Raw genomic sequence first — 15,494 nt, 5'->3', positions numbered from 1 at the left:
CCATACCAACCATTGGACGAAAAACGTTTTAAGAGCGAATTAAATTATGAACCTTCAATTTTCTGGAATCTGCTGGAAAATGGAGAAAGCGAAGTGCGTTTCGAGATTCCTAATGGGAACTAGCTTCGTTGAATTCTGTTCTCAACAATGAAAATTTTTTGTCCAAAATGTGATCCGGTATGTTGTGCAGGTCTGTTAATACCATCAAAAAGTCTTCTTGACGCTGATGGGTTCATCAATGCATAGTAAAGAAGTAATAAACTGATAGAGAAATGGGTATGCTTAAAATTTATTTTTGTTGTTATGAAGAAAAATACAATTTTCCACCTCTTCCTTCAATAGACAAATATATTTATTTAAAACTGTAACAGTAAAGAGTTGAAAATATAAATTAGAGATAATCTTTTGATCTGCAAATTATTACAATGCACATGATTTACACGTTTCTGTCTCAGTATTCCCTAGTCGTATTTATTTGGTAGGGATAGGTAAATTTTCAAGTTCTGGTGGTGGGGTTGGCAGAGGAGGGGAGGGTACGGAGGAAAACATAGCATTCCTTAAATAATTTGTCGGGGACACATGAGAGGCTCGTTCAGTCAACAGCGGCCATACCGAAGATGATGCGTAAACATCCCAGTCATTGCAAAATGCATAGGTTCTCCAGTAAAGTCGAAGTACGCAAATAAGGAGAAATAATGTGCTTCAAACAAAATGGAACTATTGTAATGTCTGTTACAGTAAATCAAAAATATGTTAAGATGTCTGTTTTCAAAATTTTTAAAATGAAAACATGACGTCTAATTTCAAAACAATGTTTTCGCTGAAATCAGGAAAGATATTTTCTTTAATGAATCCAGAATGGTTTCACTTGACACACAAACAATTGAAAAGACGAATTTTGAGAATAAAATTCAAAATTGAAGAAAATGTTTTCCCTGGCTACAGTATTATGAAGGGTATTTGCAATCTATCCAACATCACAAGTAGGTTTTATATTCCTTAGTCAACGTCCAAATTACCAACATCCGGAAGACCTTTTGACGATATAACTGAATCAATGTTATAACAAAACGTTTTCCGTGCGAATAATGCCCTCGTTTGTGATCTCTTCAGAGATTCTTATTATTTGCTGTGTCTACACTTGAAATTCGAAAGGTGACTTCTTTTCCTCCGGTTTTTAACAGATTCCGGAAAGTGGTATACCATTCAGTCTGTTTTTAAAGGTCCGTCTAAATCGCATTTACACTGGCACAGTGGGCCCAGAATATGCTGTAAATAAAGTGAAAGCCATGAACTTGCACAGTCGAACATTTTTAATTATTTCAACCACTGCAAGGGAATATCGTGGTTCACACAATTACAAACTTTAACATAGCCATACAATTTTCCCAGTACTTTTATTGTAAACAACAAATACGAACTGAGCTTGCTTTTGAATCACATCTAATGCATCACATGGTCTTCAAAGAAACCTGAGTTCAGAAAAAAATATTTTAAGTTAGTTTTCTCAACCGTACATGATTTTGCACGTATGTGCTAGTTTCTATGAGTATTTATTTATTTCTGAAAGTTTACGTTACGTCTTTAGAATGTCGTTTCCTTTAGACATAAAACATCCGTCCGTCCGTCTGTTTCTATTGCTACTGCTCAGCTTAATGGATCTTACCTGCGTCTAAACTTGTAGCACTGACTCTGACTGTAGTCTGTAACGGTGGACCACTCATCATTTTAGACAAAATAACATTGTACGAAAAGGAAGGTTTTTGTTGATAATTTACAAGCGTATTGGTTGCAATGAAATTGTATTACATTTTTTCCTTGTCTTTTGCTATAACTGTAGGGGAAGTACCATACATTACATGAAAATTACTCGAACAAGTACACTGCAACATTTTGTCTAAGGGAAGTGCGAAACTGGTGTTTGTGGACGTTTGAAGAAAAAAATGAGGAAATAAAATTGTTGTCATTAGAAATTATGTACTGATGATCCTTCCACCACTGGAAGTAATTATGTACTCCAGCAGCTTCTTTCTAATACGGAGAAGTTACTTCTAAGACCATAAAAGTAAGAAGGTTTAAACATTTGAAGTGTTCAATTGATATTGCATCATCTGTCAATAACTTAGCGATGTAATACAGGAACCTATTAACCAGACAGTTTTCATTTCACTTGTCTCTGTTGTCGAGAATGGTGTGTGAACTATTGAAGATTCCTTTCCAAGTGAGTGAATTTCGATGAGTGGCAGGGCCTTGCCACGATCCTTCCAATTCCGAGTCCACAGTTTCCATTACCTGTGAAGTTCCTATTTGAATTTCACGGTCTAGTCATTAACAAAAACATTCTTTCAAGCATCCTGTGCAGCAATCGGTTGCATTTATTGATTGTTTTTAGTGTTCTCAAATTTCTATTAATCTAGTCTCTAGATATTGTCAATCTAATCGTTTAGGTATTGTAACTGAATCGTCACCACTTAACAGCGGACAAAAATGTTTGCCTCGTTGGCCCAACTATGCCGTGAGACATATTGCATGACTTGCGTTACTATGTCCACGCTGAATACTACCAATTTTGACAAAATTTAATAATTTACGTGACTAATTTGCAATGATTACGCTTCTCCTGTGCTGTTCGTTATTTAAGTCGAAAACTTTTCTATTCTTCGGTATCGCCTAATTTTCCTGACGTAAATAAATATAATTTCAATATTATTATAATTATAGTAACGTGCAAAATGATAACACTGACAATAAAGTGACGTATGGAATTCGTTTCATTCGCAGGAGTGTTACTTCTGATGACAACTGTGATTATTGTTGTATTTTGTCCGCGCCGACAACTTTCTACAGATGTGACACGGAAGACGAAACGGAACGGAAGAACGTATAATTACTCATATCGAAAACATCTTATTTTTCTGCTTCGGTTAATATATTTCTAATATTCAAGAAATTGTCGATAACTACTGGAAGATAATTAACTCAATAATAAATTACTAATAAATGTGAAACTTTCTCCATCTTCTGAAAGGCATGAAGAAACTGATACCTTCACGGTTTTCTTAATTTAACTGAAATGTTCTAGTCATCTTCAGAATGAGGGAAATACATCGTAATCCAGGCTCACAGCGAAGTACTTTATATGCATACGGGGAGGCAGATGCTAAAATTTTGGCGAAGAAGAAGGAAAACATTACATAGAGTGAACATAAAATGATTTTTGAATCTATCTAAATAAATGCCTAGCCATAAAAAAGAGAGGAAAACAATTATTCTATCGAGTACATAAAACTCTCTACTAAACCGGCAATGTCTCTACTGAGATAAAACTACATTTTGTATTTCGAATTAGGGATCAATCTTGCTGTGTCCTAAACCTACCCCCCCCCCCCCCCTCCATATACGTAAATGCTGTAATTACTTTTATTCATATTACGCGATAATTCCAAACGCATGTCTAAGAAAAATGTCCACAGCAGACTAGAAATTGGAATGACTTTGTAAGAAGCCTTCTCGTAATATAGTACAGGAAATCAAAGGCTACCCTTTAATAGGGGCTGTGCGTGTTTATGAATGTAGCAGAAGAGTACAATTTAAATATCCAAAAATAATACATTAAAGGAAAACGATCCAGTTCGGATTAATTGCCAAAAAGAAACATTACAACACTTCAACACATCTGATTATCTGAGCGGCAAAATCAATAGAAAGCATGGAAGAACCATACGCGAAATGGTCTTTGATTTCCACAAAAACGACAATGCCTGTATGGCATTATTCATACGATGGTAGGACAATACCAAAGAAAGAAAAAAAGAAGAATAGTTAGCGCTGAGGTGATATTCGTCGGGAAAATTTTGGGACACATATTATGCCATAGGAACAGAAATGAAAACTTCACACAGGATTTTAAAATACTAAACGCGACTGAGTAAACCATAAAGTGTCAGAAGAAATATAGGAAACACAGAGCATAAGTGGATGGAGACAGAGCACCAGGGTCACTGCTGAATTAAAAACTGGAATGCGGTATGTGGGATACTGGAAAACGGGAGAGAAGATGGCTGGACCAATTCTTCAGAGCAAGGGACATTCCAGAAGCGGCAAAACCCTAGGAGCTAATGCAGTTGCTGATGATAAAATTACTTCAACCTATCAGCGCACTAATATTCGTTGAACGATGTAAAATAAAGCAGCAATGACTAAATACGTTGCAAATACGACGTCAGTAACGTGTACAATATCACTGTGAGTCCAACATACTTACGAATATACGCTTACCTCTCATTACAAATGAAATGGTTGTGTCAGCGAAGAAGCAGTGGGACTGTTTTATTAACATACCATTTAGAAAGTTTGTGGTTAGGCAAGTAAATGCGAAACTGGGAATTTAAAGGTTGTTTATGTCATTTATAACTTCTTTCACGTCTGAATATGTTCTTTAATGGAAAAATGCTGTTATACCGTAGTTCAGAGCCCATGTTAAAATTTAGGTCATCCAGTGACTGGTTAACCAAGTCAGTTTGAAAATAGGAGGGTTTAGGAGGTCTTTACCTTCCAATGGTCAGATTTAAACCTCAATTCTTAGTTCAGTTTTAACTAACAATGAAATGTAAGTAAACATTGAGGTTTAAATCAAAGCGTAGTATGCTAATAAAATATTTTGTACTGTTTTACTATCGACATATTTGCCATAATTTATTTTAATCTTTCTGTAGTATTGATATTCAATCCTTTTACAGTAATACTAACATCCTGTGTAACCAAAATATTGGAAAGAAAGCAGTACAGTTTAACAGTGAAGTCATAGAATCAGTTTAGAGGTTTTTATATTTATTGAAGTTGAAGACAGTGACACTACGACTGTGAAAAGACGTGAAACGTGGCTATCGTTGAGTAAGTCCCCCGGAATTCTACTTCTCTCACCAAATTAAGTTACCTTTTCGCGTGTTCTCAGAACAAGTGTGATCGACAGGTTTCATTATGGAGTAAGTACATCGTAGCTGCGTTGTTAGTGTGCTTAGTTAATTAATCGCAATTTTACTGCAGCCTTGAGGCTATACACTACATACTTCCCCTAATACAGCCTTAGGCAATGACGTGGACATCTGAATACGATTTGTGTCCAACAGCAGTGTGCAAACCAGTATGATACTTTTTCTATATTTTTCAGTAGTAATGTATTTTCGTTATCGATTTCCTTGGACTGTTTTATTATTCATTACGTAAGAAAAAATACATCCGAATTTTTTTGGTGATTAACTTTCTTTTGTAAAGCATAAGATATTTTTTCACTTCAAATGACAACTATTATATATCACACTTATGGAATTACAGAGTAGTCTGTAATAAGGTACGAAGACAATATATGCATTAAAACTGTCTTCCAACATCTCTGAGCGACTTAGGAAGTTCATTGGCAGTTTCGTTTTCATGCTGCAAGCAAGTGATATACAGGTTGGTCAGAAACAGTCGGGAAAGATTGTAAGGGTGTTGCACGGTAGGTTGGGCTGAGAAAAAAAAATCGATACGTTGTGCTGCGTCGGAGTTGATTAGCTTTGGAATTAGCCAATCAGGTCGTTGCAGGCGCAGATGCAATAGTCCCCCAGAGACGGTGCCATTTGGTTTCCTACGACCGAACAAGAGAGCGATATAAAAATTGGACATGGGATGGTAGTAAGGATCGAAATTGACCTAAAGGCTGTGAGAACAACTGAAACTAATTGCATCTGGAGGGCCGTTTGAAATGGCGCGCGCAACAGTCTGATAGGCTACCTTCAATGCTAATGAGCTCGGAAACGGTGGAACGTATCGAGTTCCTTAACAACTATTTCTCAGCACAATCTACCCTGCAACAACCTTACAAGCTTTTCAGACTGTTTCCGATTTGAGCTGAATATTTTGAAACTAATGTTAATTGCCAGTGGGATGCGCGAACATCCAAGTCGGAAGCCTACATCAAACAGAATAAAGCACAGGAACAAAGTAAGTGACGATCGTTTGTTCGCGTAGGAAACCGTCGTTAATCTGGAGCTGCAGACAACAGAGAGGATGTTGCCGTCTTACCTGCACGACGCGCAGGCAATTCGGCACTCCGTTTCAAGAATGGAAGCACACACACGAGGGCGAAAAAGCATCGTCATTTGAAAGCGGAGAGAAATTGGTAGGGTCGAAGATTCGAGAGGAGTCGGCTGGCCGCGGCTGCAATTACGTGTCTGGTCACGCGAGCTCGCGGCCCGCCATTGGTCCACACCTCTTCCCGGCCATGTTGCATGTCACCGCCTAATAGCTCGTAACGACACGGCCAGCCAATGCAAACCTGCCCCTCACTTCCCCGGCGCTAGCTCCTATTAAGCCTCGGCCGCGTCTAAGGTAAGTTCCACCTCACTCCACTACTGGCTGCCTGCTCAGTTCTACGTCTACTCCTATACCCACATCCAGCGGCAGGCGCTGACTATTGGTACATAGAGCCTCGAATACGGGACAGTCGATCAGTACTACACGTGGCACGTAGAGCGTCCAATAAGAACGCAGGTTCTACTGTTCAAGCATATCTACCGGCCAATATCCGTATACGGGATGTCCCCTTGAACTAGACCATAAAAATGTGTGAAGCAAATATTAGCTACCAGGGGACATTAACCAACATAATTGCCTTCCTTGCAGCTTTATTCGTTACGAAGATATGAATAGTAGCATCCTATATTTTTTATTCACCACTAGCTGTACCTGACACGCTTGCTACGTCTCAGTACGGTTAAATGGAAAAGAAGGAAAAGAGGAAGCACGTCCTAATCTTCTTTCCCCCCTGTCTGTGTCCATCTCTTCTTTTCCCTCTCTTTGTCCATGTCCTTCTCCTTCTCCCTCTCTCTGTCCATTATATTCTCCCCCTCTCTCTCCATTTCCTCCTGTCCCCTCTGTCCATTTTCTTTCTTCCATTCTCTATTTCAGTTTCCTTCCGTCGCTCTGTTCATCTCTTCTTCCTCCTTTCTCTAACCTTGAGCCTTGTTTATTCTTATTGCAAATTCCGATTCTGTTGTCTGAATGTTTAATAGAGTATCGTTGCAAATTTGAGGTAAATTGGAGAAGAGCTTCTTGAAATTTTTGGTACAATGTTTCCCCTTTATATATCACATATATATTTATATGTTACATATATTAAACAATACATAGCCTGTTGTCCATTTGAATGTTCCTTACAGTGTCGCGTAATATTTTAAATAAATCTGTATAAAGCGTTTCGAGATTTCTCGTAAGAATGTTTTCCTTTTATATTTAACATATATATTTATATATTATATATATTAAAATATGTATCCTATGTCAGTCCGAATATTCATTAAAGTATCACGTAAAAATTGAATAAACTGGTCAAGAACTTTTCCAGATTTTTGGTAACTACGTTTTCCCTCTGTATATTCCATATTTATATACTGCATATGAAGGGCTTATTTCAACAGTGGTACAAGTCCGTTACCTCCACTGTTCTGCCTATAATGCTTCTGAAATTAATGATCCAAACAAACAGAAAGAAAGGTCCAACTCTAGCAAGAGGCCATATGCTTCAATATTTCTGGTACCTCAACTACAGAGTTCATATATTAAAATATGTATAGAAAAACAGGCGCGTATTGGAATGCAACGTTGTGTCAAAATTTCAGGGCAATCGACTAACTAATTTTCGAGTTTTTGGACCACATACATGCGCAGACAGGTTTTTAATATACAATAAAAACAATTTGACTAAAAATGAAGGGCAGAGAGGCAGCATCAAACGAAACAATTGGAGTACAGGAATTAGGGGTCGCAGCTGGATGTTTACAGAGCAAGTCTGTGAACAAGAGCATACTTATTTTTTTCATTTACATTGACCTTTGTAGAATATACTGAAACGTTTTCATTTCTAAAGAAGTGTTGTACATTATGTCATTTAATTCCGATACACATGTACATGATGATTTAAGTTTTTATTGATCTCATCGCGCCCATTGGCTTGTCCAATTTGAGTAAGGACGTCCATATGTCAGATTCCAGTTACGTTACCGTAGCGCCAATAATATGCAACTGAGACTCCTAGGTCCTATACTTAGATTCCTTTGTTTTATGCTGTCTTTCTGCCCTACACTTTTGGTCAAATTGTCTTGCTACACCCCGTATAAAGCAGATTGTACTCACACAAACCTTCAACTCAAGACGATTGACTGAACGAAAAGCACTCCGTCTTTAGGCCACGAGTGGCCTACAGGGACCATCCGACCGCCGTGTCATCCTCATGGAGGATGCGGATAGGAGGGGCGTGGGCTCAGCACACCGCTCCCCCGCCCATTATGATGGTATTCTTGACCGAAGCTGCTGCTATTCGGTCGAGTAGCTCTTCAATTGGCATCACGAGGCTGAGTGCACCCCGGAAAATGGCAACAGTGCATGGCGGCCTGGATGGTCACCCATCCAAGTGCCGACCACGCCCGACAGCGCTTAACTTCGGCGATCTCACGGGAACCGGTGTATCCACTGCGGCAAGGCCGTTGCCATTGACTGAACGACCGGTGTGCATGTTCCTTGTGTTTCCATTTGTTTACTGTCAGCCAGCAACTGGACCATCTACGTTACCACCTTTTTAATGATGTAATTTTCACGCGAACTGTGCATTACGATACGTGTTTGAACAGCTATTGATGAGACGAAGTGGATTACCGAATTAAAAATGTACTTTGCTATTGAAAAAAGATGTACTGCTGTACGTATCTTCGTAACGTAGACAGTTACAAGAAAGGTACTCATGCTTACTGAAGTCCCCCTGGTAAGTAAACAACATTTACTTGATAATTTTTTCCTTCGATCTGGACAAAAGTTGTTTTTTGGCGTGAAGCGCTCCAGATAGGTGGGACGCCCTGTACGTAGCACGTGTAGGAGGCGCTAACAACTGTCTCTCGTTCACTCGTTCACCTGTCCGTTAGTATATTCGAGCATAAGTCGTGCGTCCGATTCATCATAACCATCAACTTTTTCTCCGTTGGGCAAGCCTGTAAAAACGTCAATTCAGCGCCGTAAAACTATTTGAGTTAGTGCAGGGAATGAATAAATAATCGTAAACACCTACATAAGATATTGTAGGGCCACCTCTCACATCCGAAACAGTCTGAAACGGCCTGATATAGACATAAAAATGTCTGAAGTATAAAAACCGGAACTGATAAAACAAACTGTTTAAATTACTTGAGGGATGCTGAAGGGAGGGTGGTGCTGATGTGTCTTGCACATTACGCAATTCAGCATTGCCCAGTCCTCCCGTTCTTCTGAAACTCTTTTCGTATCTGCGTATGATACATTGATCTTGAGGCATGAATTAACTGGTATCTTTTACCTCTGGCACCTCAGTCACCATCCTTTGTCATGCAGTCTCTTGTAATTCACTGTCCTGGCCAACTTCTTTTCCCTTCTTAACTGTTTCCATTATTTGCCTTTTCTCGTTCACCTTTTGTAAGGCATCCTCATTTCTTATTTTATGTGTCCATTTCACGCCATCTACTCTTCTCCAGACCCACATAAGGAAATTTTCGAAGCATTTCTCCTCTCACCGTAGCAATATCCATGTTTAGGCGCCATAAAAATCGATTTACGTACCTTTTCATTAATTGTTTATTTAAAGAGTACATAAGATAATCGTTCTGTAACACATTTCTTTTGAAATGCCTACCCTTGACATTATTTCATCCTGGAAGACCCAATCGTCTGATAGGAACAATGTTTGCACTCCCTGGAAACCACGATACAACCGCTGAACCATTACAAAGCCTCCATCATTGGTATATAGGCCTAGAGGGGGCAGTCAATGAAAACGAGGCAGAGGGAAAATAGGTAAGTAAACTGTTTATCATTTCAAAAGTAATCGACGAAACTGTTTATACATCTATTCTAATGCTCTAAAATCGTGGTTCCTTAGGCGACCGCAAATATTTTTGCATGAAGGCACTGACGTCTTGTCTCACAGTATGATAAATGTATTAACAGTTACGTCGATTATTTTTGAAATAATAAACAGTTTACTTACTCTTTTCCATCTGCCTCGTTTTCATGTGACTTCCCCTTACATATTTTTTCTTGTACTATCCCAGTACTCAGAACGAGCCAGCCTCCAACTACAAAATTTAGGAGGTTGTTCAGGAATATTTTCTGAGGATTTTGGTGTAGGGGGCCCGTGGTCCGCGGTGACATGTTGCAGAACATTTACTTAATTTTGATTTAGTCGATTTGTTGTCCTAATTACCTTCGTTTCCAGTTAAATACTTTCAAAACAGTGCAAAACCCTATAACATGCAATCACCAAAAACGTACAACACAAAACACAGAGTAATGCAGCAACCCTGAGGTGCAAACGTAGTGTAACGTGGCTGCCGTAGCCGTTGCCGTGAAAACAGCTCAGTATAGCGCCTTTGTGCCACTCTGGCTTTGTATCCAGTGTTTCTGTGTCCTAGGTGCTTACTGGTCAACTCTTCGTAGTAAACCTTACCCATACTGCTATATGCCACTGCTTGAAAAACAGACGCGAGACGGACTAGAGCAGTACCGAAAGGAAGAGTAAAGTGGGCATTACTGTTATCAACAGCAAGTAATGTGAGTGAAAGGAACAAGTTTGTCACTACAGAAGACATGCTGGCCATGAGCGCTGTTATGCAGATATTTTCACTGCAATACAGATACAAAGATAAAATGAAGTAAAAAAATCAAACGAAATGAAATTACTCTGTAACGGGTCACTGGACACCACGGATCCCTTTTAAGATAATCCTCAAAATATCCCTGAACAGCCTCCGAAATTTTGTCTACGTATTTGATATTCACCTTGTACACAACTCTCAGAGTAAAGATCAATGTAAAAGCAATCTCTTTGGACTACATTATACACATTTCCCTGTGTTCACAGACGACGTTTCGTGCTCTTTGCGTTACGTTAGATGAAAATGACACAACGAAGATCACAGACATAATAATGGTTCAGATATACACCTGGCAAGTGGTTTTCCAAAGTTCGTAAATTAAGTTTTACCAGTCTCCGATCAGCGTTTGTCTAATACATGTTTCAGCTTTCCTCTAATATTTTCCCGCATAGTAAACACTGTTGTTACCTCTGTGTTGCTCTTCACCGTTTTTACTGCCTGATCACAACAATAATATGCTCACACGTGTACTGAGGAATGCTGTGTCGTGGCGTATTAGTACGAGGCTCTTCTCCAAGTTTGAACTATGTCCTCACTATTTGACAAGATTAATGAAAATCGATGATTTCAGTGGCAATTGACGAGCAGTTTCTAAACATGTTCGTCAGCTCTGCGTGAAGGCAAAAAGGGCGGAGTTCCCGCGAAGCCGAACGGAACAGGATCTGCGGAAATGATTTGAGTAATGAGATGAACAAAGGCAGCTATGTAGTGGTTCAAATGGTTCTTACTTTGGAGGCACAAAAGCACAAATTTTTTATGTAAATGTAGCTGAGTGGATTCAGGTTACCTTATCAATAAGGTTGAGGTTACGGATATGAAAGTATCTAGGATGATTGTAGGTACTAGTAGATGGGAACAATAGCAGGAGGGTGTGCACAATGAGGAAATCAAAGAAAAACTAGGAATGAACTCTATAGATGTAGCAGTCAGAGCGAACAGGCCTAGATGGTGGGGTCATGTTACACGCATGGGAGAAGCAAAGTTACCCAAGAGACTCATGGGTTCAGCAGTGGAGGGTAGGAGGAGTCGGGGTAGACCAAGGAGAAGGTACCTGGATTCGGTTAAGAATGATTTTGAAGTAATAGGCTTAACATCAGAAGAGGCACCAATCTTAGCACTGAATAGGGGATCATGGAGGAATTTTATAAGGGGGACTATGCTCCAGACTGAACGCTGAAAGGCATAATCAGTCTTAAATGATGATGATGAATGTAGTTTCAGCATGCGTTTCGTTACTTTCAGCGCTCAAGGCTGCAGTGTGTTGAGGTGGAGGGTGATTCGTAGCCTTATCAACCCTTTATGGTAAGAATCCGAGACACTTCCATAATATTCTGGGATACTCCCGTGAAACACATTATATGCTATCTCATTCTTGCAACTGCGGTGTCCCAGCACGTTACTGGTAAACCGAATTCTGTGACTTGGTTTATCGACAATCGGCCCAGTATGAACTTTCCATGTCTTACCAGCAAACAATGTTATTTCCTGCATTTGTATCATATGACTGGTTCCAACTGTGATTTACTAGTTTTGTTTTTGCGTATGGGAAGTGTTCTTCATTTGGCTAGGAAACATTTTCCAAGCGGTCGTGCAACTTACTGGATGTCTTTGTAATATACAACTTACTTATGAGTATTGCTGACCAAATACTTGGAACACGAGCTACGAGCTGAAACTGAAAGGAGCACCCTGCCCCCCCCCCTCCCCCGCCCAAAACCCTGAAGTTCCGCAGAGGAAAAAATTAAAAAATTCGAGGACTACTGGTTGCCTGCACTTGTAGTTGAACGTCCATATATGATAACGCGTTAGTTCCTTCTGTCAAAAATTTCTCAACCCAGACAAAACACAAACCAACTATTCTGTGTGAACGTCGTGAGAAAATATTAGGCTCAGTACTGAAACAACTAAGCTATGTACAAGGGCGTCTGCTGAGTCCCCACTCAAGGCTCAGGCCTTTCGCTGCTCCTGAAAGAACGTAGGCACAGTATTCTTTACTGACGTTGGTTAATTTGAGTTGAAATACCCAGAAACAAAAACATTTTGAATTCCACAAACAAGTGAATTACTCTCTGTGCTAGTATTTTGCCCTATGTACGCAACGTGAAGACAGTTTCCTTCGATCAGCCTACTGCACCGAGGGGATCGATGTGTCACGGCCACTGTTTCGGTCACTTCGTCTAGAATTATTCATTGCCTGCCGCTAGCGTTGAATATTACATTCGAGATGGTGTTAAAATTCTAGTTAAAAGAAAATTTTTAGAGAACTGTTGACGGCATATACCACTTCGTCCTAAAGACAGAACAAAGAACACTGTGATTTAACATTCCGTCAAGGAGGAGATGATTAAAAACTGAGCGTATTGTCCAGCTGGACAAGGACGGCGCAGGAAAAAGAGCCGCGACATAAAAAAAAAAATGATGCAAGGGATGGCAGCTGATAGTGCACGTAAATAAATGCAACGTATTGCGCAATATTTGGCGGAGAGATCCACTGTTGTTCATTTACACTATTGGCGACATATCACTGAAGACAGTAACTAACGTAAAAACCTAGCAGTAACTATTTGGAGCAACCTAAAGGGGAATTAATACATAAGACAAAAAATACGTTATTATAATTTATATGAATTAAAAGCGTTGATATCCCGCTTCAAGTTTAAAAACAGAAGTCAGGCGGAGGGGGGAGGCACATTTAGTTGTCACCCCACCGTTACGAACTCCGTCCCGCATTACTAATAATTTCTGGTAAAGCTCATTTCAGGTACATCTTGCGTTGTACAAAAGTTTTGCTGACTACTAATGAAAAAAACAGTATGAGCTACGATCGGAGCAATTTAAAAGAATAATTCTAAAATGCCAGTAAACAATTTCCGTATTCGCAGCTTCATTGTAGTAAATACAAACAAAAATAATAGATTGTAATACGAATACCAAATTTTCTTCTGCAGCGTTCTACAATTCTTCCCTCTAATTCTTTGAAAGAAACAAGTAAAGTAAAATGTTAATTCAGCTCCTAAGTGCTTAGAGAGCACTTTTATACAAGTGCAACAACATATAATTACAAGGAAGAAACATCATAAATATCCCAGATCACAGACTGACACAAAAGAAATTGCGCATAATCTGTTTACATGACCGATTCTCCAGTTTGATGGTATGGCTTATCACACGTGACAGTCGATAACATTCTGGTAAGAGTTGTCATATTTAAACACGATAATATATGAGTATGCTACCCACATAATAGTCCTCTTTCACTATCCTGTTTCATTGAAGAGATGCTTTAACGAGATTTATGTGGTAGTATTTTTATGCCTAGGATCACGATTTTTTAAAGTAGCTATCATCTTCGCCATATGAAATTTTATTTTTGGGTATGGCTTCGTTATCTCAACACTGCGGGTCGCAGATGTAGAACGACTCCTTTCTCTCCTGTCTATTGCACTGTGAACCAAGTATCTAACCATGTTGTATCGCGTCATTTGCTAGTTGCTGAGGTAGAAAGGCTGCAATTTATCTGATATATTTGAGGCTCCTCTTAATTTTGTTCTCAGAACCAAGTTAGATCTCACATAAGGAATGAAATGAAGCTGAATTAAATTTTTAAACATGATTTCCGGTTCTCAGAAATATGAGAAGAAATCGACAATGACATTTTATAATCTTAAAACAGCTCCTTAAGAAATTTTCAAATACGAGTACATGATAGAATTACATGCTTTACAGCGTGAAACATAATTAGAGCGCCGCTATAAACTACACACCACTGTGAGTGAAGAACAAACCGATCTTGTCCAGAAAGGAATTCCACCACTGACGAGTCATCGCTGCTGGCTCACTAATGACGTGCGGTCTAGTACTTACGCCAGGAACCAGTAGGTCGCAGCAGTTGACTGACGACGAAAACAAGGGGATAAAATAATGCGCGGGAACGAAATACAGATTCCTTACGCTCATGTCTAAATCTAAATAGTTCATTAATTTTATAATTATCACAGCTAAATGAAATGTCACTGAGTGACAGATAGCATCCGAGGAACATACACATATACGCATCTCCAATCGTATTGAAACATGCTATGTGGGCTTGAATATGAGCATTCGAACGATGGAAGTCCATCGTGGATAGAATAAAAAATGCAGAAATGAGCAGGAAATTGTTTACTAGAATGACGTCACACGTCATTGGATGGCAATCCGTTTGGCGGAAAAGCCCACTTAGGGTGATGGCTGTTTTGCTTTTTATTGATTGGAGTAAGCATGGGTCCACACGGCCAATTTTCTGATCTGCATATAAACATACTACACAGCATTCAAGACTGGTACCCTCAGAATCGTAGTTGGTGCTTCAGAACTGTCAGGCCACGTAGAAAGTGGAAATTATGTCCAGAAAACGTTTTATCTCATTCTTTGTGAAGCGTTAGCAGGTGAGTAAATTTAGTCCCACAAAGTTAGACATCGAAAATACTGTCAAATGAGAGTGAGGCTTCGGTAGTTCCACGAAAACCTTCGTACTCAGTTTGCCATGAAGTTGCACAAGATAAGAACTGCATGGCACGAATATTTGCAGAGATCCTCAGAGTTGACATAAAAACGTTCTAAGTAAGAAAACGTTACCCCCAGTTTTACTGGTATAGCGTGCCATCGCGCAGTCCTTTAACATCTGCGCAATGAAACCTTGGTAACTGACATTAAATCTGATTATGTCGCTGCTAGGTTTTTGCTAGTGTGGTAAGCATTACAATAGGTTTTAACGCGTTCTACGACCTGAGTTAAAAA

The 15,494-nt window shown here is 39.3% G+C and overlaps 1 pseudogene; it reads right to left on the bottom strand.

The window, feature by feature from the left end:
- Window positions 1–8,409: 8,409 nt before the first annotated feature.
- On the bottom strand, window positions 8,410–8,527 carry LOC126185906 (5S ribosomal RNA; annotated as a pseudogene).
- Window positions 8,528–15,494: the final 6,967 nt, after the last annotated feature.

The sequence above is a fragment of the Schistocerca cancellata genome, chromosome 4 (genome assembly GCF_023864275.1).
Source record: "Schistocerca cancellata isolate TAMUIC-IGC-003103 chromosome 4, iqSchCanc2.1, whole genome shotgun sequence".
Classification (NCBI taxonomy): Eukaryota; Metazoa; Arthropoda; class Insecta; order Orthoptera; family Acrididae; genus Schistocerca; species Schistocerca cancellata.
Note: the sequence above shows the minus strand (reverse complement) of the source record. Positions and strands in the feature narration are given on the sequence as shown.